The sequence below is a fragment of the Pelodiscus sinensis genome, chromosome 1, assembly GCF_049634645.1.
Source record: "Pelodiscus sinensis isolate JC-2024 chromosome 1, ASM4963464v1, whole genome shotgun sequence".
In the NCBI taxonomy this organism is placed as follows: Eukaryota; Metazoa; Chordata; order Testudines; family Trionychidae; genus Pelodiscus; species Pelodiscus sinensis.
This window is the reverse complement of record NC_134711.1, coordinates 114,369,414-114,394,631: the sequence shown is the minus strand read 5'-3', so window position 1 is coordinate 114,394,631 and position 25,218 is coordinate 114,369,414. Positions and strand designations below refer to the sequence as shown.

Genomic DNA, 25,218 nt, shown 5'->3' with positions numbered 1-25,218 from the left:
ATGTTGAGTACTACTGTATGCAAAGTTTGCAAGACTTGCTATGATAGCAGGCAAAAGCCCCATGCTGGAAAAAGGATATGGAATGGTATAGCCTTCAAAGGGTAAGTAGCTACTTCATGTCCACATCTGCTGGCAAATCAGCAACCTCCACATGTGCAAACCAAGGGGGGCTAGAAAGTCTGCCTTCTCCCAACATGGAACTGGCCCAACAATTCACCCAAGTTTCCCTCCTCTGCCGAGGTTTGGCCCAAGTCCTGCTGCTCCCCCCTCTAAGCCCTATTGCTTACTCCTTCTCCCCTTCCACCCAAGACCCTTTTTGACAAAACTGGGCATTTGTTCTGTTTGCTTTTACCAAGTATCACCAGTTGGCAAGATAAAGTGGGACAAATGCCCAGTTTTCCCCACAAAATTGCAATGTCCAGAACTAAAATGGGATGCATACATGGTCACCCTAAAACAGAAGTCTTCAGACCTCTACCTGCTTTGGATGAGGGGCCAATGAGCCATAAGTGGACTCTTTCTCATGTCCCTGCCCCTCACAGTGCACCAGGGAGCAGAACCTTGCAGAGGAGGAGGCGCAGGAGGCAGATTCCAAGTATTCTTTATGTCTGGGGCCCCACTAAATATTAATCTGCCTCTGCCCATTCATCTCTAGCAGCCAGGGTGAAGAACACACTTTCACGTGTGTCCTCTTTAACCACCCAACATTGTGGAGTAGCTTTCCTGCCATCCATTCAGGGAGGGCAACACTCCCATGGATATTCTGTGGGGTAGTCACTGTATGTTCTCTGTAAAGGGGACTCCACTGGCTTCTGTGCATGGAGGCTTGTTTGTGCCAGTGTTTCCCATCCTATTTGCTTGAAGGGAAAATGCTTCATTTCCTCTACCCCACCGGGCAGAACAAGTTGAGTAACAATCAACATGTTTCTTTCATTTATTATCATGTTTATTTAATGTATTATCAATAAGAGCATGAACAGGAAGATCTGTAGCTATGGGCACTTCTCACATTGCTCTGATGGGATCTATTCCTACAGGATGCCAAGCCCCCTGAAATTCCATTACTTTCTTTGGGAACCTTGAGTATTGGTCATGTCACAGAATTAAGGTTAGGAATTGCAAACACACCAGAACTGTCATCACTGGCACACACTGACATTGCTAAGATTTGCCAAAATGAAGATTGCTTTTGCCTGTGTTGTTAACTTTGCTTCAAAATTAGTGTAACAGTTCAGTGGAAGGGGGAAAGTCCATTAGCCACTGTCATGTACTCACTATCTCCATTAAAATTGAGATTATTCACTACAGTTTATCCACCAGAAACAGAAATGGGATGTTTAGGTGCATTTAAAAAGGGAATGGAGAACAACAGCACATCAGCTATGAATGTTGAGTACTATATGCAATATTAGTTTCCATCTTAACAGGACATTTAACTCATTTAAGATTAGTTTGTTGCTATTACTAAACCCCTTAGGTTATGAAGATGTTAAATTTACTTTTCCTATTTATGGTTCCTATTAATGGCATTGTCTTCCCAACCCACTAGCCTGGTCCTAACCATACTTCACCTCCAGAACTCCTACTATTGGCATTCCGGGGGGCGGGGGGTAGAGTGTTGCTGGCCCCAAGCACCTGCTCTCCCTGTGCTCCAGGACTGGGGAGGCTTGGGCCACATGCTGCATGGGGAGGCTGGGAGCCACATGCCACCCTTTCTCCCTGTGCTCTTGGATCAGCAAGGCTTGGGCCACATGCTGCATGGGGAGGCTGGGAGCCACATGCCACCCTTTCTCCCTGTGCTCTTGGATCAGCAAGGCTTGGGCCATATGCCACCCCACGTCCCTGTGATAGGGGGTGGGGCTTGGGACATACCTCCCCCAGTCACCCTTCACCCACCTCCCATGACCTAATCACTTAAGCCACAACATCAGGGGCTCATACACCTGAATATGCACTAATGTGATATAGACCATCAAGTGCCAGCAATACCTAGGGATGTAAAGGACTAGTCTACTATCAGCAAATGCTTATTGGATAGTCAACAGACTAGCTGACTTGTTGCTTTCCCCCACCCTTCCTGCCTCTATCAGAAAGAGGCATCAAGGGGGTGTGTGTGGAGGGGGTACTTCAAAGCAGCAGCACTGCAGCGAGCCTGGGGCCAGACCCCCAAACTCCACATGGGGCTGCTGCTTTGAAGTACCGCATGCAGCCCAGGGCCAGTTGGGGTGTCCCCAAACTGCATGCTGTTTCAAAGCGGCAGCGCCCCGTGGAGTCCAGGATCAGCTGGGGACTGCCCCATTGACCCCAGGTTTCACGCAGCACTGCTGCTTTGAAACGCCGCAGGGAGCCCAGCATCAGGCTCCACAAGGCATTTCAAAGCAGCAGTGCCGCACAGGGCCTGGGGTCAGTAGGGGAGTCCCCAGCTGATCCCAGGCTCCACGCAACACTTTTGCCTTTTAAGGGCTGTTGCTACACTTCAGATGCTGAGACACCCTATCAACTAATCGAATAGTCAATACAAAATGCATTGACTATTTGATTAGTCAATTACTCGCAATTCAACATCCCTAGCAATGCCCCTTTGCCATGTATATTAGTTAAACCAGACAGTCTCTGCTCTGAAGGATAAATGGACACTAATTAGACAGAAATAGTAACATAAATATGTAGAGGAACATTTTAACTTCCCTGGACATTCAATAATGGATTTAAAAGTAGCCATCTATCAACACAATAATTGTATCACTCAGCTACAGAGGGAAACAGCTGCACTGAAGTTCATTTACAAGATCAATACCATCAACTTAGCCTTGAATAAAAATCTAAAGTCAACACACTACAAAAGGAATTTTCCCTGCCTGTGATATTTGCATCTTCACATCAAACACTGTGAATGAGGCACATCCTCCCTGACTTAATTAGCTTCATTAACACTGGTCCAACAATTGACAGGTAACTTATTTTGCTGTTATTTATACCCTGAATTTTGTAATTTCCACTCCAATTCATCTGACCAAGTGGATTTCACCCATGAAAGCTCATGTCCTATTAAGTTTGCTAGTCTCTAAGTTGCTATAGGACTGCTAGTTGTTTTTATAATTACAGACTAACAGCCCTCTGAGAATGCAAACAAGTGGATTTCACTTTCAGGTTTAAATAACTAGACCCCCATCCTGCAAATACTTCAGTATCCATATAACTAAGCAGGTGAACAGTTTTACTGAAATCGGTAAGACTAATCACATGCTTATGGTTAAGTAGATCCATCTATTTGCAGGATCGCTTTAATATAGCGCTCACCTTTAGATTCACAAAATGGCACCAATATGCATAAAAGCTTATTGACACTAACCAAAAAATAATCATGGGCACCTCAGCTCATTATGTTTGGAATAATATTTAAACTTCCTGAGGCAAATAACCCCAAACTGTAACTGCTTATTAATAAGATCAATTCAAATCTGCCAGCAAGAAAGCAAGTGTTAACTCCAGTTCTGAATGAATTCAGAGAAACTCCACCCACACAACTCCCAACAGAGTACACCCTGCCAACATATCTTCAGCTAAAATACATCACAAGGACTTATTAGCTGATCAATGCAATCTTGAGGATAGAATGCTTATTTAGCAAGTTCAGAGAGCTGATTAACCCTGTCTCACATACATGAATGTGTGTTACTGTCCTGTTTATCCAGCCTAAGGACCGACTGAACAGATTCTGAACAGGCCTTTTTCACCTCAGCACTTCATTTACTATCAAAATTGACAGTCTTCATCAAACGTTTCCAAATAAACAATCTTATCTAAATCAACAACTAAGTTAGGTCACTTCCCCTGACCTAACGTATCCCCAGAAGATTTCCAATGTTCTTGGAAGCTCTTCACCAGTTCTCCTACAGTAATGGTCCCGAAACAGTGGGCTGTGTCCCTCTACAGCAGTGGTCCCCAACACGGTGCCCGTGGGTGCCATGGTGCCTGCGGGGGCATTTGTGTGTGCCCGCCAAATGCCCAGGGCTGGCCCCGCCCCGGGCGCGTAGCACATGCGCGATGCCCGAGCCAGCCCTAGGCGCATGGAGCACGGGGAGCGCCGGCCCCGGGCAAATGGCAAATTGGGCGCCCCATCCCCAGGCGCATGGCTATGGGGGGCACCGGCCCCGGGAGTGCAGCAAATTGGCCTCCCTGTCCCCCAGGCACGCAGCTACGGGAGGGCGGGGTGCTGGCTTTGTGCGTGCAGCTATGGGGGGGGGTGCTGGTCCTGGGCGCGCGGCTCTGGAGGCTGCCGGCCCCAGGCTTGCTGCAAATGGGCGGCACCACCCATGGCCACGCAGTGCATAGGGTTGCTGGCCCCAGTCCTGTGGCTAATGGGGGTGTGGCGTATGCACGGCCCCGCCCCCGGGTAAGCGAGTGTCCCCGCCCTCTGGCACCCAGAAGGCCAACGGCCACGCCCCCTGGCGCCCAGCAGCTTCAAATGGTTGGGGACCACTGCCCTATAGGAATATGGAAGAACATTTGGTGGGCACAGCAGAGCCCCAGCCAGCCCCCAAGAGGGGTGGGGAGGGAGCATCATACAGCACCACTCCATCATCCCCAGCTCTACTGTGGCCCAGCTCCTGGCTGCAGTTTTGCCCCCAGCTGTAACTCTGGTTGCAGTTCCACACCCACTGCCAGCCTCAGCCACAGTTCCATTCTCAGGCCCACCATCTGCCTCAGACCCCCACTACAACTCTGTTCCCAGCCTTGACTCTGCTTGCCCCAAACCTACCACCAACTACAGCTCCAATCTCGGCCCATTTAGCCTTTATCTCCAGCTACACACCCCTCCCCCAGGAGCCACAGCCCCAAGGCAGGGGAGGGATGAGGTGTCTGTAGGGGAGCAAGCCAGCCTGCCACAGAACTCAGTCTATAGCTCACCACAGAGCTCTTTTAGCTTTTATAGGAATCAGATACTCACCAGACAATTGCCTAACCCCTTGCAAACTACCAGGTTCCAACCAGTTCTTAACAGAGCTCCTCCTCAGAACAGGTCTGGCTAGCCCCAGGCCTCCCAATCCTTAAAGGGCCAGGCCCCCTTGTTCCACTCAGATTAATGATACCCATAATTACTGACTTTTTAATATCTACATTTGTCGCCCTAAACTGGTTTGCACTGACTGATCCAAGTGGTACAGTATAGTGTGTTGTGATTTACATATGAGATTTACTTAATCTGGGATTATTTAACCTGAAGTTTTAAAAGTTAGAAGCATTTTTAATACAATAAATGAAATATAATCATACCTTCCATACCTTGTGTACGTCTCCCTAACATGAAGAAATGATATTATTCTCTGCTTTACTACCATAGCCCTCAGAGGCAACAGTCTTGATCAGGGCCTTATCACATATGATGATAGGCAAAAAATGTTCATCACAGCCCTTAAATTAAAAGATAATACTAGAGGGAAACGATTCTTCTTTGGTAAATAACGTATTCACCAAAAAGCCTGCAATTTTAAAGGTAAAAATACCATCCAATACTGGTACAAAATAAAAACCAAAATTGTTTTTTGGGTCAAACAAAATGCTTAATTTAACCCTAAACCTATTTTTTTAACCAAACCATGGAATTGAAAAATGAATCATTCATTTGGCTTCAAATAGTATTAATTTTTGTAAATGTAAACGTAGATCTGATTATATGTAATATATATGTATGCATTTTACTGATGTTTAGAAGCAATAAAATTAATATTTATGTATCTAGATAATTGTATAATTAGTTGAATATGATATTATCTGCCTAATTACAGGCTTTCCTGACTCACTACTCACTTTCCTTTTAATTTATCCTTTATCAACTATTTATTCATTCCTCTATCTCACTCTCTGATTTAAGCTCTTATCATGGCTTACCATTACTATGTTCTTCTGTTATGACTTCCTTTTTTCCCCTCAGTCTCACCCTATTCCCTTCCACTGCTCTCACCAGCTCTTTTTCCCTCCCTTCTCATCTGTACTTTTGTTTCCTCCCTTTGCTTACATCCAGTGACAGCTGTCCTGCTGTAGGTATTCCCTTCATTCTGCTCCCCTTTCATCCCTCACATCCTTCCCCACCATTGCCTTTGCTCCCCCAGACCTTTGCCTCTACTCTCAGATCCATCTCCATCATTAATGCTTCCTCCAAGGATTTCCTACATCACCTCAATACAGATAACTACCAGCCGTGGTAACTTAGGCTATGTCTATATTGGGAAGGTTTGGCAACAAAAGTAACAAGCAGACAAACTGGTTTTTCTGCTTCCCGTTGTTGATATCTCATGGTCACATTGCTAGCGTCCTGATGACAGATAGAGCAAAGCAATGTAAGCATCATCCAGTGCAGTGCTGTGGAAAGGCAGAGCTGATCCATGCACTTCTTGGGATTCCCTTGTAGCTCTGTGAGCTCTCCGTGCTGAGGAATGTCAAAGCAGCATGCCAGTCTCTCCAGTCTTCCCCCTGTGTTCCTAGCAGGGCAGAACAGAAGCATTCCAATGATTTGCTCTTTCTTTGTTTCCCAAACGGCGCAGCACATTCAGCTGTCACATACTTCCCAGAGCTTTGAAAGGGGAGGAGGTGCATGCCTGCAGGTCAGCAGAGATCATAAAATACTGAGCACAGACATCAGGGCAGGCATTGTGGGATACTGGCAGAAGCCAGTTCTCTCAACAAAACAAACAGCAGAGTCCACACTGGCTTTTTATTGACAATAAAGGGAGGGAAAAAGACAAAAGTCTCTCTCGGGACAGGAAGTTTTTTGTCACAAAAACTGGGTGTTTTTCTGTTGCCAAAAGGCAATTTTTGGTGACAAAATGTGCCAGTGTAGACAAGTCCTAAATTTCTTGCTTATTCTTTGTTCTCACTGAAACCTGGATCCTATATTCTGATGGTCTCTCACCCTGACCTCTCCTAGTGCAAGCTTGTCTTCTCTTATATTCTTTGCCTTCAAATTGCTTTCAAAAGATCATGTGGGTTTGTTAGTTGGAGGGGGGATAGCTATGCTTCATTTCTCTCCAGCCCCAGCTGCATCCAGCACCTCCCTCTTCTACCTTCCACTCATTTCTCTTCTCAGAGCTCCATAACTTTCTTCTTCCTCTCCACATACGTATAGCTGTCATTTACCATCTCCCTGATGAATTCTCCATCTTCCTCTGAAACTGATTCTGAGCTCTCTTTTTGCTCTTCTCAATCTTCCACTCTCATTCTCTTCAACTTCAGCTTCCATACTGATGTCCATCCATCTCTGTATTTTCCCAGCTCATCACTCTCACCTCCTTGTCTGATCTGCAAATCCAGATCAACTCCATCACGCACCAGAATAGCCTTTCTCTTATTTTTGTTTTCATTAAATACTGCTCCTTCTCTGACCTCTTCACCTCATCTTCTTCAACATCACACTCTCGCTTGCCACCCCCAAATCCACCCTTCCCAGGATTTCCAGTCCATCAGCATCCTTGGCTTTTCTGCTATTTTCAACCTTCTCTTCCCTTCCTCCATCAACCCAGTCACTTAAATTGTTTAAAACCATAACACTCTTGATCTTTCCATTTGCAGAGGAGGCCAGCAAGTATTGTAAAGTGTACTTAATCTCTCCTCAAAGCACAGACTCTGTGTTTTATGCTCTCTGCCTCCAAACTATGGTCTGAGAAGAGTCTCAATCCTTTTGTCAAGCAAGGGACACAGAAAAGAAAACCTGAGACTGCCAGAAGGGGTGAGTTAGTAAATAAAGTTTGAATATAAGAAAAAATAACTGGGAGGGATCTAGCAAAAGAGAGCAAAGGAAAAAAGACTATGGGAATTGGTAATAAAATTTAGCTATCAAGGGAGAAGGCTGAAAAAGGAACCTAAACAGAAGCTAAGCCCTAGAGCTAGCTAAACAGTATGGTAAAAAAGGAGAGACTCATCTTCATAGGAAACACAAGGTTAGACCGCAAGAACCTGAAAGGCCCAGAAAATATCAGTGCTGCACAACAAGCTGTAACAGTCAATGGTCCAAATGCTTATGCCATACCCTTAATTTAGTGTAAGTTAAGAGAAAGCTTTATACCGAATTTGGTGGTCCTTACTGTAGGAGGAGTTCTTGAACAAACAGACAGATGCAGACAGACTCACACCCAGACAAACATTCTCAAATATATAGTATATTGGTTCTTATTTTAAGGCCATATCTGAGATATATCTAACTGTTCTAAGAAACAGTGAGTGGTCAGAGTTTCTTCATTTAGACCCAGCTTTCCCACTGTGATAGCTAAAACTTAAGTCAGAGTGCAATAAACCATAAAGCATCAGCAATACCTTTTTATGTTAGCAGCAGAGGAAACATGATGCCTGATAAAAATTACACCACAAAGTTGGGAAAAATAAATCTGAAAAGATCAGTGAGGCCATGCTTACGCTATAAGAACAGTGTATTAGTACACCAAAAGGGAATGGGGAAAAAGCTGTGGAATACAACACGTAGTTGAAAGCTATGTCCAGCCAAAGAAGCCAAATGGAGATGCTACAAAATAGGATATTGCTGTAATAGCATGGTGACAAAAAATACTCGTAATAATAAAAGGAAGGAGTGACATGACAGATCAATCTATAGTCTTATGGGAAATAGCTTCAGTGGAATAAACACCCCCAGAGCAGACAATCTAAATGTATGAAGAATAGATGATTCTGCTGTTTTTATTGCCTGCCCCTCCTCCAAATATATACACGTTCCAATAACATCTCACAAGACTTGCTTAGATTCTGAATGCACCCAGTATTACAACATAAGATGTCAGTACCTAAAGGAAATTGGAAAAAGAAAGGTAAATTCTCCAACAAATAGTATGAAAAATACAAAGGCTCAGCACTCCACCTCTGGGTGCCAGTAGTGTAAGGCCTACATATAGCAGAAAACCTTAATTGCATTTGTAAGCAGGGCAATGGTCCCTCTATTGTGGGGAACTTTCCTGGCTTATACACTATCGTGGTGGAATCGGCTAAAGAAAGGATCTGAGTCTTCACTCCCTTTCCTTTTATCCAGAGCCTACCTGATCCTGGGGATTCCCCTTCTACTCTTCTGTGCAAGGCTGGATTAACCTTGTGTGATCCCAGCACCAAACATATTTGTGGGCCCCCATGGAGGCAATGTCCTAAACAGGTCAGTCCACAGAGCAAGGAGTCAGGAAGGTGTATAGCATAGCAGGGTGCCCCGCTCCATCCACCCCAGGGTGAGGGCATTGTTTACAAGGCAGCAGTTGCCAGATGCACATTGACTCCCTTGGCCATGTGCTGCCAGCGTGTCTCTTCCCCTCAAGGGCAGACCCACGCCACATCACATAGCTCCCCATCCCAATACTCCTGGACTCCCTATGCCCAGCACCCCACACACAGACACTCCCCTCCACCAAAAATGCACAGTGCTCTGCACACTACCATCCCTGCTCAGTGTGACCTCATAATCCCACAACTGCCCAGCACCCATCATGGTACCCCCAATATCTGGCACCCCAACACATACAGCTCTTCCCTACTCCTCACTGCTTTTCCCACCACTCCACCACTTTGGAGGGGCCCAGCCAAGTGCCCTGCACTGTTCCTCTCCCCCAATGGTTGAGCTGGGCCCAGCTTCTGCACTGGTCTTGGGCACTGGTCTTGGGCAGCTCATCTCTAGGGAGGCAAGTGAGCACCCAAAGATGTTGGGCAGCAGAAACCACCTGGAGCCAGATCTGCACTGGGGTCCTGCCAGGGGCAAGAGAAGAGGAACTGGTAAGCAGAGTCAAGGGGTGGAGAGGAGCCCTCGGCTACCCCACAGCAGGCTGTCAGGGCCTTGGTTGCAGCATAAATGGGTTGGTCTGGGTCAAGGACTGTTCTGACTATTGGCGCAACCCAATGATACCATTACAAATACAGTACTGTTCCTGTGGGACAGAATCCTTGTAACCCCCAACAGGGCTGGACCCAGGATTCCTGGGGGCTTGACTTAGGCTATGTCTAGACTTCAGAGCTTTTCTGGGATACCGGATGTATCCTGGAAAAGCTCTGCCATATCCAAGGAACATGTCCGCTATTTTGGAATAGTTCCTGAAAAAGCGGATGTGTTTTTTCGGCATCTCTGTATTCCTCTCGGAGAGAGGAATAAGGGATGTTCCGAAAAAGGACTTTTTTCTGAAATTTGGCCCCGTGTAGATGGGCCAAATTTTGGAAAAGCCTCTTTCAGGAAAAAAGTGAATTTTTTTGGTATCTTTTTCCGACTTTTCTTGGCAGTCTAGACATAGCCTGAGGTTGCAAACCCTCCAGGATTGTCCTGAAGCCTCCAGTAATTAAAGATTAATCTTTAATTAAAGGCTAAATTGAGTGATGAAACCTCCAGGAATACATTCTACCAAAATTGACAACCCTAGGCTTGACCCCCAGTCGTGTCACAGCCACTTAGGATAGGGGCTAACATGTTCCCACTCTGAGGTTCTCTCTTCACTCTCGACATTCTCCTGATCTACTGAGCATTACATAGTTCAAGCAAATACAATTTATTAAACAGCGATCAATTTTTAAAAATTAGGAAAAAATGGGAAAGGTTAACACAAAGCATAACCCCACCTTGGGCATGAGCTATGTGTAGATTGTAAGAGAAATTCATTCTGTCTCACCTAACCCGGGTATTGGCTATGCTTCAGGGAAGCCGCAGGTTGGGCACTTGCTTTGGCAATAACTCTTCAATAACTGATTTTTCTATATAACAAGTGAAATCTTTATTAACTTTTTTAAACAACGAACATTTAAAAGTAATCCTTTAAAATAATTGCCTGTTTTTCTGATACCCACTATGCCCCAATCCTACAAACAATGACAAACAAGTTTATTTTTTTTGCATGCAAGTCCAATTTAGTCCACTGAGGGAATACTTTCATATATTTTCCTAAGATTTGGGCTGTTGTTTTCAATCTTGCAATTGGACGTGCATGTCAGATTCTTATGCACATGTGAAGCCCCTCTGATTTTATGACACTCTATACAGAAATAATAGTTGCAGAAGCAGTAAGATTCTTAGGGACTTGGTAAGGTTCATAGTAGCGATGTAGGAGTCGTAGGTTCATAGTAGTGACATTTAGGAATATCGTAGTTTCTAATTTTTGCAGGGGAACAGTCTCTTGGGAATCTTCTACAATAGAGGGGACAGCACATTTTACCAGTGTCTGGACAAAAAATTCTAATTATATATGCTTACTGTCTTTTTGTTTTTAAACCTAGGAAATTTCAAACAAAAAATTACAGTTAGTAAAAAATTAAGCTCTTGGTACTAAAATGCCAGGGACTGCCCAAATTAAACTATGCAGCACACATTACAATACAATTACATGATCAAAGACTCAAATAGAACTGGATCAACAAAAAGCTGTTTAATAAAAAAGCCCATTTTCAAAAGCCAAATTTATCATGCACTGTCAACATTTTTCTTTGTTGCTAAAAATTGCACCCTTTTTCCTTTTTTTTCTTAAAACTTGTATTTCAGAAACATTATCCAAATGGTTATAGTTTTTTGTTATAAAAATGAGGGTTTTTTGGTTTCACAAAAATTATATTTTACTTTTTTGATCAGCTCTGATCCTTATTCTTTTTATTTAACAGCCTTAGATGCACATGTGCATCACATCTTCTAGTACAATGTGTGCCAGACTGGCAGAAGTCAGGAAAGTCATTTATATGAAAATTACAGAGCAAACCATATTCAGGAATGAGGAGAGTAATTTTTTTCCTCATTATACAGTATTTTATTATCTTTTATATATTAAGCTTAAATCTTCTTTCAGACTGTAATTCATTATTTTGACAAAAGTTTGATATTTGGAAAATAAAAGGTTGATAGACTCAATGTCAAATTAGGTCTAAAATTTGACTTGTGGTCTCTATATACCACAGCCAATGTCTAACCTCCACAACACGTATATTGGTTAGAATTGCGCCTTTTATAATGCTAAACATACCTGGTAGATCTTGACCTTATTGTTAATTTAAAATCAGTAGCAAAGGAACGTGCCATACACATTTAAGTGTTTATTGCCAGAAGTATAATATGATTTTCACATTTTGTTTTAAAAATATATCCTTTTGACACCTAAATTATACATTTTTTAAATCTGTATTTTTACAGAGTACCTTCATTAGATAAAAGTAATTTTTATTCCCTCTGCTGCACTTAGCTGATCAACCTTATCCCTACAACTATGGTGGCAGCAGCAATGACACTGATGAAAAATATGTAAGAAGCCACACAGATATTAAAATCACTCTATCAAGTCTGAGTCTAAACCTGGTCCTAATGAAATCACTGGGATTTTGGGCAGGAGAAAGATACAAATAAAGGCCCTGAACCTTCAAACACATATACATGTATTTGGTTTTACTATTGTGAGCAGTCCCGTTGGAAATAAATGATGCTACTCATGTTAAATATGTGTTTTCAAGATTGGGGCTAATTGCGAAATCTGAAGGTATGGTAGCAAAGACTCCATCTGCAAGCTAAATGTTTGTATTGAACAAGAAAACCAAATGGTTAAACAGAATATGAAAAATAAGCAAGAAAACAGCTAGGATCACCAAATTTAGTATACAGTTTCCTCTTTTCATAACTTAAAGCAAGGTAGTGTTTGGTTGTGCCACGACAATGGGATGTGCCTGGAATGCAATTGTTTCTCATAAAATGTAAAGGGAGGGTTCTGCTAGCAGGACAGTTATAGTGTAGAATGGCCACAGGGGGGCAGCAAAGGGCCAGAGATAGGGACCAGGACAATGTCATTGGGCCAGCAGGGGTAGAGAAAGCGAAAGCATTTGATTTGTCCTTTTCATATGTGTTCATTTTTTAAAATTGTATCCTTTGGTATATATGGTCGTGACAATTTTCTTCCACTATTTGAGCTGAGGAAGTGGGTCTGGCCCACGAAAGCTCATCACCTAATAAACCATCTTGTTAGTCTTTAAAGTGCTACATAGTCCTGTTTTTTGTTTCAGCTACACCAGACTAACACGGCTACATTTCTATATTTGAGAGGGTTTGTCCATTTGTGTATGTTTCTGTCCTTCAGCCAGGGGACATGTACCCCTCTCCTGGCTTTATCCTCTGGAGCTGCAGCAACCATGGAGAGGCACTTCTCACCCACTGCAGTGAGAGAGGGCTGGGGTAGTCCTCTCTTCCCAGAGCAACCTGCATATTGAATCCCTCATCCACTGCACAATCTCAAAGCAATGATCTGCGTGAAGAAAAACAAAAGTTAATTGAGTTAAGGACCCAAGCAATGCCAGGTAAATCTTCTAGTAATAAATAAGTGATTTTTGCATGTCTTCACAAGTAAGAGTGGTATGTTTGTTTTGCTGTTATTTATGCAGTCACATTACTTGTTGTTCCTAATTATTTGAGTAGCTGCTGAGTCTTTATGAAGCTATTCACAAATCCTGAATGTTTCCAAAATATTTTACTCAAATGTTTATTTACATTTACTATTATAATGTATTATTCTGCTATTAAAAATGTTCCAGCCATCCGGCCATGGAACAGAAACAATTCTTTGTTTGTGACCTCATAAGTACTCAAAATTAGTAGTCTGCAAATAATTTTCTCCCAATGAACAACTTGACAAATATTTATTTAGAGTTAATAAACAAAAGGCATTCATGTGAGCATTCCAGGCACATTGACAAATGTTCAAAAAAAGATAATAAAATCACAAAAGAAACAGTAACCCCATTTATATAATAAGATGAAATAACCAGGGAACACCATAAATAAATCAAATTCCCTACTTTTTGTGTCACCTCTAACAATATTTACATTTTCAGCAGCCCTCCATAAGTCTTTAAAATATATTATTCACAAACTGGATTGGTTCACAAATGATTCATGAACAGAAAAGAGAGCTACATATGTAACAAATATCTAACCAACTCTCTATATAAACACCCTATGTGGAAATTTGCATTTTCTTCTTCTGCTTACCAATTAGCTGTTCTTGTAGAGAAACTGGTTCTTCTGGAAACTTCACTGTCCTTTCATTCTCCACTCTTGTCTCTTAATCAGCATTGTACACCTGTGAGAGGCATGTAAAGCATTGCTTTCGCTACTAGACGAAAAAAGTGTGTGTGTTTTTTTTTTGCTGGATAAGTAATTTGTTAGTTATCTCACTGTAAAATTCTAGTAAAGACAGGGCACTTTAGTTTTATTGTGAGATAAAGTAGGCAAGGTCAACCACAGGATAGAGTGTTGATTTCACCTAGTTACATCAGAGGAGTTTGTCTCCATCAGGCTTTTAGGGAACGTCTACATTGCATGGCTATTTTCAAATAAGGTATTCCAGAATAGTTACTCCGAAATAGCTTATTTCAAAATAGCACGTCAACACTGCAGGGAAGCCTCAAAATTAGTCCAAGGCAGGCTTCCCTAATGTAGACGTGCTACCTCAATTTAGAGCTCCAGGAGGCACTGGGGAGGAATAACTTAGAATGGCCCTCGTGAGGGGGTATTTTGAAATAGCAGTAGTAGAGCATTTACATGCTCCTTATTTCAAAATAGCTATTTTGGAATAGGAATTATTCTTTATAGAATGACGTTTACAGATTTCGGAATAAGCCTCCTGCTATTTCAAAATTATTTTGAAATAACGGAATGGCTGTGTAGATGCTCACATTGCTATTTTGAAATAACACTAGTTATCTCGAAATAAGGGTGCAGTGTAGATGTACCCTTACAGGGAAATAGGAATCTGGTGGTAGATAGCTCACTGTAATTATTTTTAGCTTTTTAGCTGTGAAGACAAAACCTAAGCAGCGAATTAGTTCTCTGCTTGCTAGGAAAGAAGTCAAGCCTCTGAATCCAATCACAGAGATTTGTTAGGTGGTCAAGCATGTTTCATATTCCCAGCAACTTGCTAAAAAAAAGGGTACATGATATGGGAAAAACTAGGGAGCCTTGACTACTCTAGTCCTTCTAGCATTGCTACTGCTGATAGAGCTGAACTGAAGTGGTAACAATGGGATTTTTTTCTTTTTCCAAAAGGACTAGGGTAAACAGCCACTGACTGCAGTAGAAATTCTGGTCACAGAGTGCTTGCAAGATCAGACCTATGGAGTTTATTAAGCCCTAGATACAATGACATGTTACTTCAACAGCAGGAAGTCCCTCAAGTTATAATCTACTTAGCAATGTTAAGACATTTTTAATTATTCATTTGCATGTTTCAGAATTTGAAGGACAAATAGGCCAATGAATGACTGTCCTCAGTTGTATACAAATTCAGATAACCTGTAAGTAATATGAACTGAGTTTCAATATGCTGGAATTTAAACAGAGATTATTAGCATTTTAAATGGAACAGAGTAAACACTGAAGGCAGGGATGTTATGTGTTTATTCCTGGCAATGCAGCAAGTGTATTGCTATCCTAGGAGATGAGTCCTAGATAACTTCATAATGTTTCAAATAGAATATACATTAAATTGGATCCCGGGACTCCCATTTTGGGTTTAAACTGCTGTCCACCAATACTTGCTGGATATAAGCAAGAGAGTGTGTTTGCTCTTTAATGAGAAATATTCTTCCAAAATATGAACACAGAATTTGATTCCACTCTTTCTCTAGGTTAATGTAATCAGGAATTTCTAATCTATATTCTGGACATTTGAACAAGTAAAAATTCAGGAATATGAAAGAAATTCTGGTCCATCAGTAGCTTTATGAAGTCTGGCAAACGTCTATACAGTTTGGGCCCAAAGTCTCATGTGGCACATGGGTGCAAATTACGTGCAGTCCTTTCAAAGAAAGCATGCATGACCTAGTAACTAGAGTCAATAGAATGATCTTTTGGTACAGGGCAGCTGGCCTAGTAGCTAATACCTAAGGGGCCACTAGAAAGCCAGGTAGGGGGGCCCAGGCCCACCTCCACCAGACCCCAACTCAGGGCGCTAGCAGTGTTGGAGCGATCTGACACTGGCTCAGCAGGGAATCCCACAAAAACACACTGAGCTTACCAGGTGAGGAGATACCACTCTGTCACCTTCCCTGAGCCACTTCCTACCATTATCTCTGGTGAGGCAGTCCATGAGGCTTCAGTGTCTGCATCACCGGTCGCTTCTGGAGCTCCATCAGTCAGTCACAGGTGTCAAATATGGGTCTTGGAGCCACCGGCCTCTGCAGGCTGGGGCAGTATTGAGGCCTCAGCAGGAGCTACCAGCCTAGTTTCTTTGTCTCTACCATCAGAATGGTCTGGGCTTGCTCCCTTTATACTGCTATAGCATCATGCTCAGTCTGGCTTAAGGGTGGGACTTCTGGAGTACGTCTACACAGCAACCTTATTTCAAAATAACTTAGTCTGCATCTACACAGCAAGCAGTTATTTTGAAATAATGTTGAAATACTGTCAAGCTGGAGGACTTCTTACTCCGACTCCTGTCACCCTCATTGTACGAGGAGTAAGGGAAGTCGGAGGAAGAGTGCTCTATTTCAAAATAAATGCTGTGTAGACGCTCCCAATTTCGAAATAAGCTATTTTGAAATAAGATACGCAATTGATGTAGTGTAACTGCCACCAGGCAGATTTGATTCTGGGACTTCTGGAGCTTAGCACAGGAGTCTCTACCCCCTGAGCTAAAAGCCAGCTAGTTTTCAACCCATGTTGTAGAGGTTTCTTGTTCTTATCGATTGCTGTGGTCTAAGTGCCATTGCATGGGACAGTGAACCACACTAGGGCTACATCTAGACTGCAGCCTTTTTCCACAAAAGTTTATGCAAATGAAGCATGGAGTAGAATATTGCTGTGCTTTATTTACATAATTAATTAGCAGCTGTTTTTGTGCAAGAGGCTTTTGCACAAAAAGGAGCTGTGTAGATGGCTCCTTTTTGTGCAAAACCCCCCTCTTGTGCAAGAGTCGTTGTTCCTCATTTTTTTAGGAAGAACGGCTCTTGCCCAAGAGGAGGTTTTTGTTCAAAAAGGATCTGTCTACACAGCTCCTTTTTGCGCAAAAGCCTCTTGCGCAAAAATGGCCGCTAATTAATTATGCAAATGAAGCGTGGCGATATTCTACTCAGTGCTTCATTGGCATAAGCTTTTGCGGAAAAAGGCTGTAGTCTAGACATAGCTTACGTGTGTGGGTTACAGTAACACAATTTATGTAGCTTATTTCAAGTTAAGCCCTGATTTGCAGACACACCCCTACTGTCCGGAATATGGGTTTTAGCCTTTATGGGCTAGTGTGGGGTATGCCAACCCTGTCACTCTCTCCAAGAAGATGCTTTGGTTAGGATCAAATCCCTTCCTCCAGGAACTAATTCAAAGCCCATAGTGAGGTCAACAGAAAGACTTACACTGATTTAACTGACTTTAGACTGAGCCCTGAATATACTTATCTCCAACAGCAGCATTAAAAAGAGAAGAAAGAAAAAAACACAAGTTAAAGCTGCCTAAACCAAATTTAGCTTGCATTCTTTTCACTTTGAACATAGACTTGGAGCATGTATTGGTGTTGGTGGTCTTTATTCCTTGGGAGACTATATATATGGATTAGTGACAAGCATAATATGATTATTTTGTGACAGCGGTACCATACTGACATTCTGCCTCTACTGGAACTTCGGTGCACTGGCATGTGTCCTGTTTATTGTGCAAACCTAACTGAGGCGAGGGGAACAATGTCTACATGAACAGTGTCTGAAAGTGTCATATCTGCTATGGACCGGATTTCTGTTTGACGGTGTTCCCAATTTTTGTAATTGAATTAAATCTGCATACTGCATTTTTAACAGCATGTGCATCAGAGGGAATTATTCCAGTGCTAAAAGGCATGTATAAGATACATTATGTGCCACTCTTAGAAATGATATACAACAATGGTGCCTATCCATAAGCACTGACATGTCAGGAAGATGTTAAAATAAAGGGAATAGGGAGAAAGCAGCTTTCTTCTCCTCTGCTAAAAATTAGAGAGAGACCTCCCACACCACGGCTTGTGTAAATAGTGCTCCCCATCTTCCTTGGTTAGTGCACTAAGACCTCCCTATTCTGTTTTAATCTACTATAACCTTCAAAGTCAGGTAAACATTTCCTCTCCAGTACATCTCAGTAATCATGAGTTCTCTCTCTCTCTCCTGGGATCCTGAGCTGCGTTCCTATTATCCACTTATTTTACAATTGTGCTGTCTGTCTGCCTGCCTGTGCTGATGCCATCACCTGTCACTACATCTGTGCTATGCATAATAGAGATCTCTTGTATCTGAACCAATTGCTATGTTCATGGACAGTCTGCAGTGTGCTGGGACAAAGGAGGCATAAGTGAAGGTGCTTTTACCATCTCTGGATAAACATTGCCTCTTTATTATATAGGTCATTCAACCCCACTGAAACAACAGCCACTAGTTGCTGCTCATATCTTGAATTTGCATGGAAAAGATTGTGTAACAGGAGATGTGTGCTGGGAAGCATACACATTCTCATATTTTTAGTGTCTTTCTTTGACATGTTTGCTTTTTCCAAAGAAGACTAAGTCCCACTGAGGGAATACTTGCATAAATTTTCATAGTCAGGGCTGTAGTCTTCAGTTGTGCAGTTGGATATGCATGTCAGACTCTTGTGCACATGTGAGACCCCTCTGATTTTATGACTCTCTGCACAGATATAACAATGATTACAGATGCAGGAAGATTCTTAGGGAGTTGGAAAAGTTCACAGTAGTGATATATTTTAGGGCTACGTCTACACTTTAGGGTTTTTGCGCAAAAACCCATGGAGTGTCCACACCTCAAATGCGCTTTTGTGCAAGTAAATCAACAGTTAAACGGCAGGAGAGAGGGCTTTTGCTGGTGTAGGTAAACCTCCTTTTATGAGGCATAACTCCTTTTTGCGCTACATTTATTGCACAAAAAGGCAAGTGTGGATACTCCAGAGAGGTTTCTTGCACAAGAAACCCCATGGGAAGAAGCACAGGTGCTCGGATGGCCATTCTGTGAATGGCCATCAGAACTTTCTTGCGCAAGAGCGTCCATGCAGTGTGGACGCTCTCTTGCGCAAAAGCACATGGCTTTTGCGATGTTCTTTGAGGTGTGGACGTGCTCTTGTGCAAGAAGTTTTTGCACAAAAACTCTTGTGCAAAAGGCTTCTTGAGCAAGAAGCATGTAGTGTAGATGTAGCCCAGGAGTACTATAGCTTCTAAGGTTTGCAGGAAAAGGTGTTCCTCCCGGGGACATCCTAGAATACATGGGACAAAGACTTCTACTAGTGTCTCAACAAAAAGTGCTAATTCCAGTTATAGGTGCTTACTGCCTTCTTTTTAAACCTAGGAAGCCTGAAGCAAAAATCTGTGGTGTGGGTATATGTACAAGCAACAGTAAAACAAAGAAAATAAAAGAGAGAAATATAATTAAAGCAGAAATTCACTCATGTCAGACATTTTTATTGAGGCTGTATAATGTATTCCATGTTAAAAGCCCAATGTTTCTGAACATTGCCTAGTAATATTAGCATAGTTAAGAATTAATTTGTTTCCTTTTGACATTCCAGAGTCTTGTCGAAAGCTGTTCTGCTCTATTATTTAGTTTTTGTAAATGGGAGATGCTCCCTTTGGGCATCTCTAGCTAGTATGAATCCTTGTAGCTAGAGTTGCAGCCTCACTGCTAATTATTATGGTCATATGAAGTAGATAATCTATTATATATTTTGAAGAGTTTGTTTATGGGTTTGTTCGTGAAAAATAATGTCATATTTTGCAATAACCTACAGATACCAAATCTGCATAAACAATCCTGCCACTTAAATTAACTGAATGCACTACTTTTTACACCAGAATATGGTGAGTGACTTTTCAACAGTCATTTTAGTGCAAAGACAATTTTTACTGTTACAAATCACAAAATATTTCAAAATAGTTATGGAAAGAGTAATGGAAGCTTTAGGAGTTTTTGGTTCAAATTTACAATGTATGGTAATTATTCAATAAAATGAATAATGTTTGAAGTTGAAATCCTGCAAAATTCAAACTGTTCTTTTACTTCCCTTGTGCAAGCACATTAATAAAAAAATTCTACTACATATATTTAATTTCTTGAACTTTCCTTTTAAGTATAATCTACACAAAATGACTTTGCCCCCGTCAACCATGGGCCTTACCTGGTAGAATTAAATAAAGGAAGGAGGGAGGCAGTGTGTCCAATAGTCACAACAGGTGATTGGGAGTCAGGACTCCTTACTTCTATTCTTGGCTCTGCCAGCAGCAGTAGGATGTGGTCTTCACTTTGGGCAAGTATGTGTTTTTTACCTCAGTTTATCCTTCTGCAAATACTGACATAATACATGACAATACCTATGTCACTGTAGGAGCATTGTGTTAATTAGCATTCATAATCTGCTTTGAGATGTTCAAATGAAAGGTGCTACATAAGGATAAAGTGTTTCTATTATACACACGTACATACAAATATTATTCACAGCACTGATTAAAATTCATTAATTTTGCTTGCATCCAGAAAATATATTATGCCAAATCCTGAAGGTTTTGTCCCATTTTTAACCCAACTCCTTCCCTGGCAAACCCGATGACTATAAAAAAAGGAACAAAACAAACAAAACCTCCAACCTGGATAAGGATCTATCAGGATTATTGAACAGAGGCAAGCAGGAAGTGTCACTCACCTGAAAGCCCTGGGGCCATATCAATTTTTAAGTCAGCTTGATCATCCATCAGGATGGAAGAGGGTCTCACTAGGAAGGTGGTGAAGCACTGGAAAGGGTTACCTAGAGATGTGGTGGAATCTCCATCCCTAGAGGTTATTAAGTCTTGGCTTGACAAAGCCCTGGCTGGGTTGATTTAGTTGGGATTGGTCCTTCCTTGGGTAGGACTTATGACCTCCTGAGGTCTCTTCTAGCTCTATGATTCTATGAAGAGGAGTCCTGTTTGCAGGTGACCTGCAAATGAAATAAAAGAAAAAAGGTGTTGCTCCTTCTTTAACAGAGTATAAGGAAAATGTGGATGATTTTTTCCCCTAAATATCTTCTTTCCTGTCAGTTTTTTCCATTAGAAATTTGTGTCCTGGCTAGGTCGCCAAATAGAAGAACTAGTGAAATGACAACACCAGAAGAGTCAAATAGTATAACTGAAAAGGAAAAAGATGTTTAGTCATTACTGTTTGATTTTTTGTCTGATTCTCTGGTGCCTCCTTCTCTCTCTGTGCTATTCTGTTCACCTAAAGAGTCATAAAATACTTACATTTGGATGGTGATAATTCTCCTGGTGCTGGGGAGCTTTCAGAAGGGGCAGTACTCCAATATCTGGCTCTGGGCAATATCTTGGCCCAGAATAGGGAATATGTCAGTGTCAGGATTGTCAATGCACTGGACTCCCACCCTCTCCAGTTGATATATGATCCCTTAGGCCCGTGGTCACCAACCAGTAGATCGCGACCTACCAGTAGATCTCAGGGGCTCCAAGAGTAGCTCGAGCCCTCTCTGAACTGCGCACCTGCGCAGTACATTTACATTAGATTTCCTCATGTAATGTAGGCGGGGCTTCAAGGAAGGGGCGGGGCAGTAGATCTTTGCCTTTTCTGAGACTTAAAAAGTGATCTTGGGTGTAAAAAGGTTGGAGACCACTTAGGCAGAGAAGGGTTCAACCTAGCCAGTTGTGAAAGTAGAAAGAATTATACTGTAAGAGAAAGATGAATTGTGCTGTAATAATTGAATAAGTTGAAGGAATTCTGTTTGTCTTTTAAGAGGAAGAAGAAAAGTATGTTAATATTGATTGTAGGTATGCAGATCAAGGTGCTAGCCAGATGGGCCTGAGTTTAACAGGAAAAGGAACATTAGGTGTTAGGCAGAAAGCAATTCCAGATAATCAGGGAGATATGAACAGGAAATTGCTGTGTGCTTGATATTGAAATGAAGATACTTAACCACACTGATAATGTGAAGTTTTGCCCCTCTTTTGATCCTGTTAACTTGGCCTTTTGACTGTATAAATCAAGGGGTTTGAACCTTGTATGGTGCTCACATTTTCTGGATGCATTTTAGCAAAGCTTTGCTGAAATAAACAGAGCGGTCTGACAAATCTGTGAGTCCTGTCTGACTTTGACACAGTATAGGTTCAAACAGTCCCAAGGCTCCCTGCCAGCTGATCTCACTATACTCACTAAAACAAGTTTGGTGGAATCTGCAAATATATGGTTTAATTTTAAAACAGATGTGACAAATTCAGGAGGTGCTCTTTGGTGATAACTAATCTGTGATCAAAATGGTGCGTCTGTACCATCAATGGGTGTGGATATTTCATTGTAATGGTTGGGGAAGGAGGATCCTCTCAGAGAGCCAAGAAACAGGGCAACTCTGTTACAGTATAAAAACATTTGTGTACAGAAGAACCGGTTAAACAAGTGTACCAAGAGGATGCTTACCAAACCATGGTTTCTAGGTTCAAATTAGTTTTATTTGAGATTACAAGTGGGAAATAAGATGGCAATCATGCTGGTGACCTCCTTTCACCTTAGCAGTAAGTAAGTAATCTGTGGCGATTACAAATAGTGTACATTATATACGTTATTGACAGATGTTAATTTTCACATCTACAACGGATGTAGATGCCACAATAATGGGGTATAATCATGAACGGGAGAAGGAGTTCTTGGAGACACTCTATGTAAATACTTAGGAACCCTTATTTCAAATTATATCACTCAAGGTATTTCCATATATATTTGTGTTCTGATCCTTTACCCTTTCTTGTATAGTGTAGGCTAACTTATTATGGATTTGCTCTAATACAAAGTGGGTTTAAAATGCTACCATTATGATTAGGTAACATTTTACATCCTTTTTGCATGGTTATAAATGACTGCTGTACAGGGCAATGGAGAATGAAACTCTATGGGTTTTTCATTGCATATGTGTTTTTGAGATCTTTTAGCTTTATCTGGCCTAATGGGCTGAAGGAAATTGGCTTATCCAAGCGATTTCTAATATCTTAACCCAGCGAAATTCTGAACCATCTGCTGAACTTGAAGCATATGCTGACTAACTTTGTATATGTGTATAAATGGTTTTCTGGTCTGGAGAGTAAGTATGAAAAGTAAAAGGCATGCCTGATAAATGAAAAGTTCAATAAGAGACAGATGATGCATCATATCTGCATTACAGTATGCTGTTTTTCTTAGACTGTAAACACGACAGTGGAAGCATTGTGTCTTCCTCAAGTTTGAAAAACACCTAGCATATTGTTCAACTGGAAACAATAAATAACAGTAATACATTGACTTAAGCACCACCACCCCCATATATACATAGCAGGTACATTTAAGTGGCTTCATATAGATTTCCTGAAAGGCTCATTTAGGTTAATCATGCTTTGCTGTTAAGTCATCTTTACAAATATTCATTTTTTGTTTAATACTTGGAGGAAATACAATTGAATACACAGGAGACTGCACACAGTGATGCTGGAGCACACTTTGATTTTCATTATGAGGAAGAAGAGTTATAGGGGTTGGTGCTGTATACTCTCATAGGATTTGCAAAACCTTACAATTTCAAAGACAATTATTATTTCCCCAAAGTGATTAGTGCTTGGATCCTTTTACTTTAATTTTTGGTCAATTAAAGCATCTGTCTCAATGCTGGGCTAGGTTTTGTTTTAATCAGACTTTTAACTTGAGTCACAATCAGCTACTCTGTATGTACTGAAAGTAAAAAGAGAGCATGGGAGCCCAGGGTATGTAATTTGCAATTGTCTATTTAGAAAAGTAACTCCAGGAAATGGCAGATTTAGCATTGGGTCAATTGTTCCCTGGCCCAATCTCAGAAGGTCCCTGTTTAATGATGGGGAGCTCAAGGTACCCTGGGAGCTGTAGTTCCTTGGCCATCTCCCTGCCTAGAGAGCTGGTTCTGAAGCAGGGAAGGGACTACAATTCCAAGCATTCACTTGGCTGCTAGCAACAGGAAAGAGAGGGAAAAGGAGTGGGAGAAGTGGAGAGTCATGCTGTGAATGTAGAGCTGGCTGCTAGAAGGGGTTGGTACTTTGAGTGGGGAACATGTGCGTACAGGGGAGTAAGCAGCTTTGGCCCAGATGACCAGATCTCATCCTCAGAAGCCTACCCCAGGCCGCGGGTACTAGTGATTGATAGCCTAAGCCTGAAGTTGAGTGGGAAGATAAGAAGATTAAAAAAAAAACCCAACCCCTCCACTTTTACTATGACATGGACCTTTTCCAAGCCCATTTAAATTAATAGCAGAACTCCCATTGAAATCCGTGAGCTGTTTCTCCCTGCTTCTGAAAAAACTAATCACTGATCAGAAGGGATATTCCGAATGGGATCTCACCTTGTATTTAGAAGAGGGGAGGAGTCTCTGTCACACATCATCTTCACATCTTGTGGCTCTTCCAAAGAATGTTGCATATGTGTGGGGAACACGTCATACTCTACTGCTGCAACTGAGGCGGGATATATTATATCATATATTATCATATTTTAGCAGCCTGGGTCAAAAGGAGTGCCTGGATCCAGATAGACTGTGAGGATAAAAGGCCCATATTTACAAATATGGCTTTGGTCTCCTTTTGGCCCCCATCTCCTCCCACATTGGTGGTGATGGTGGTGAGGTGAACGAATCTTGCTCTCCTGACAGAATTATCAGGGAAGAATGGAATAAGGGAAAAACTTAAAAAACAACGAATAGTCTTGCAGCACCTTAAAGACTAACAAAACATGTAGATGGGATCATGAGCTTTCGTGGACAGAACCTACTTCTTCAGTTGAATGGAGTTGTTATAAGTCCAGTTTCTAAATAAAGGATTGGTGGAGGGTGAGAGAGAAGGAAAAAAAGGGGGAAAGAAGTAGTCAATTAGAGTGTCCATGCTACAAGAAGCTGATAGAGAAGGTGCAAATTGTTCTTAAGAACCCATTGTTTGTTTTTTTATGTCATTCGGATGTGGAATGTAGCAGGCCATCCAGCCAATGTCTCTATTCATACCTTTGTGATAGGAATCAAACCTGGAAATGAAGTTAAGTTCTAAGGCTACCCTGTGTAGTTGGCTTGTGGAATTGGCGTGAAACAATGTGGTGACTTTGAGATCCATTAATGAGTGCCCAGGAAAGTTAAAATGTTCCCCAACAGGTTTCTGCATGTTGCCATTAATTCTGTCCCATAGAGACTGTCTAGTTTGACCAATATACATGGCAAAGGGGCATTGCTGGCATTTGATGGCATAG

General features: G+C 41.8%; 1 long non-coding RNA gene across 1 annotated transcript; it reads right to left on the bottom strand.

Annotated features, from left to right (window-relative positions):
• Window positions 1–10,741: 10,741 nt before the first annotated feature.
• Window positions 10,742–24,782, bottom strand: LOC102461942 (uncharacterized). Its single transcript, XR_001368127.3, has 5 exons — window positions 24,329–24,782; window positions 20,657–20,929; window positions 20,135–20,305; window positions 13,982–14,072; window positions 10,742–13,238 (listed from the first exon to the last, which is right to left on the bottom strand). It is a non-coding gene; the product is annotated as an uncharacterized LOC102461942 (long non-coding RNA).
• Between the last annotated feature and the right edge of the window lie 436 nt (window positions 24,783–25,218).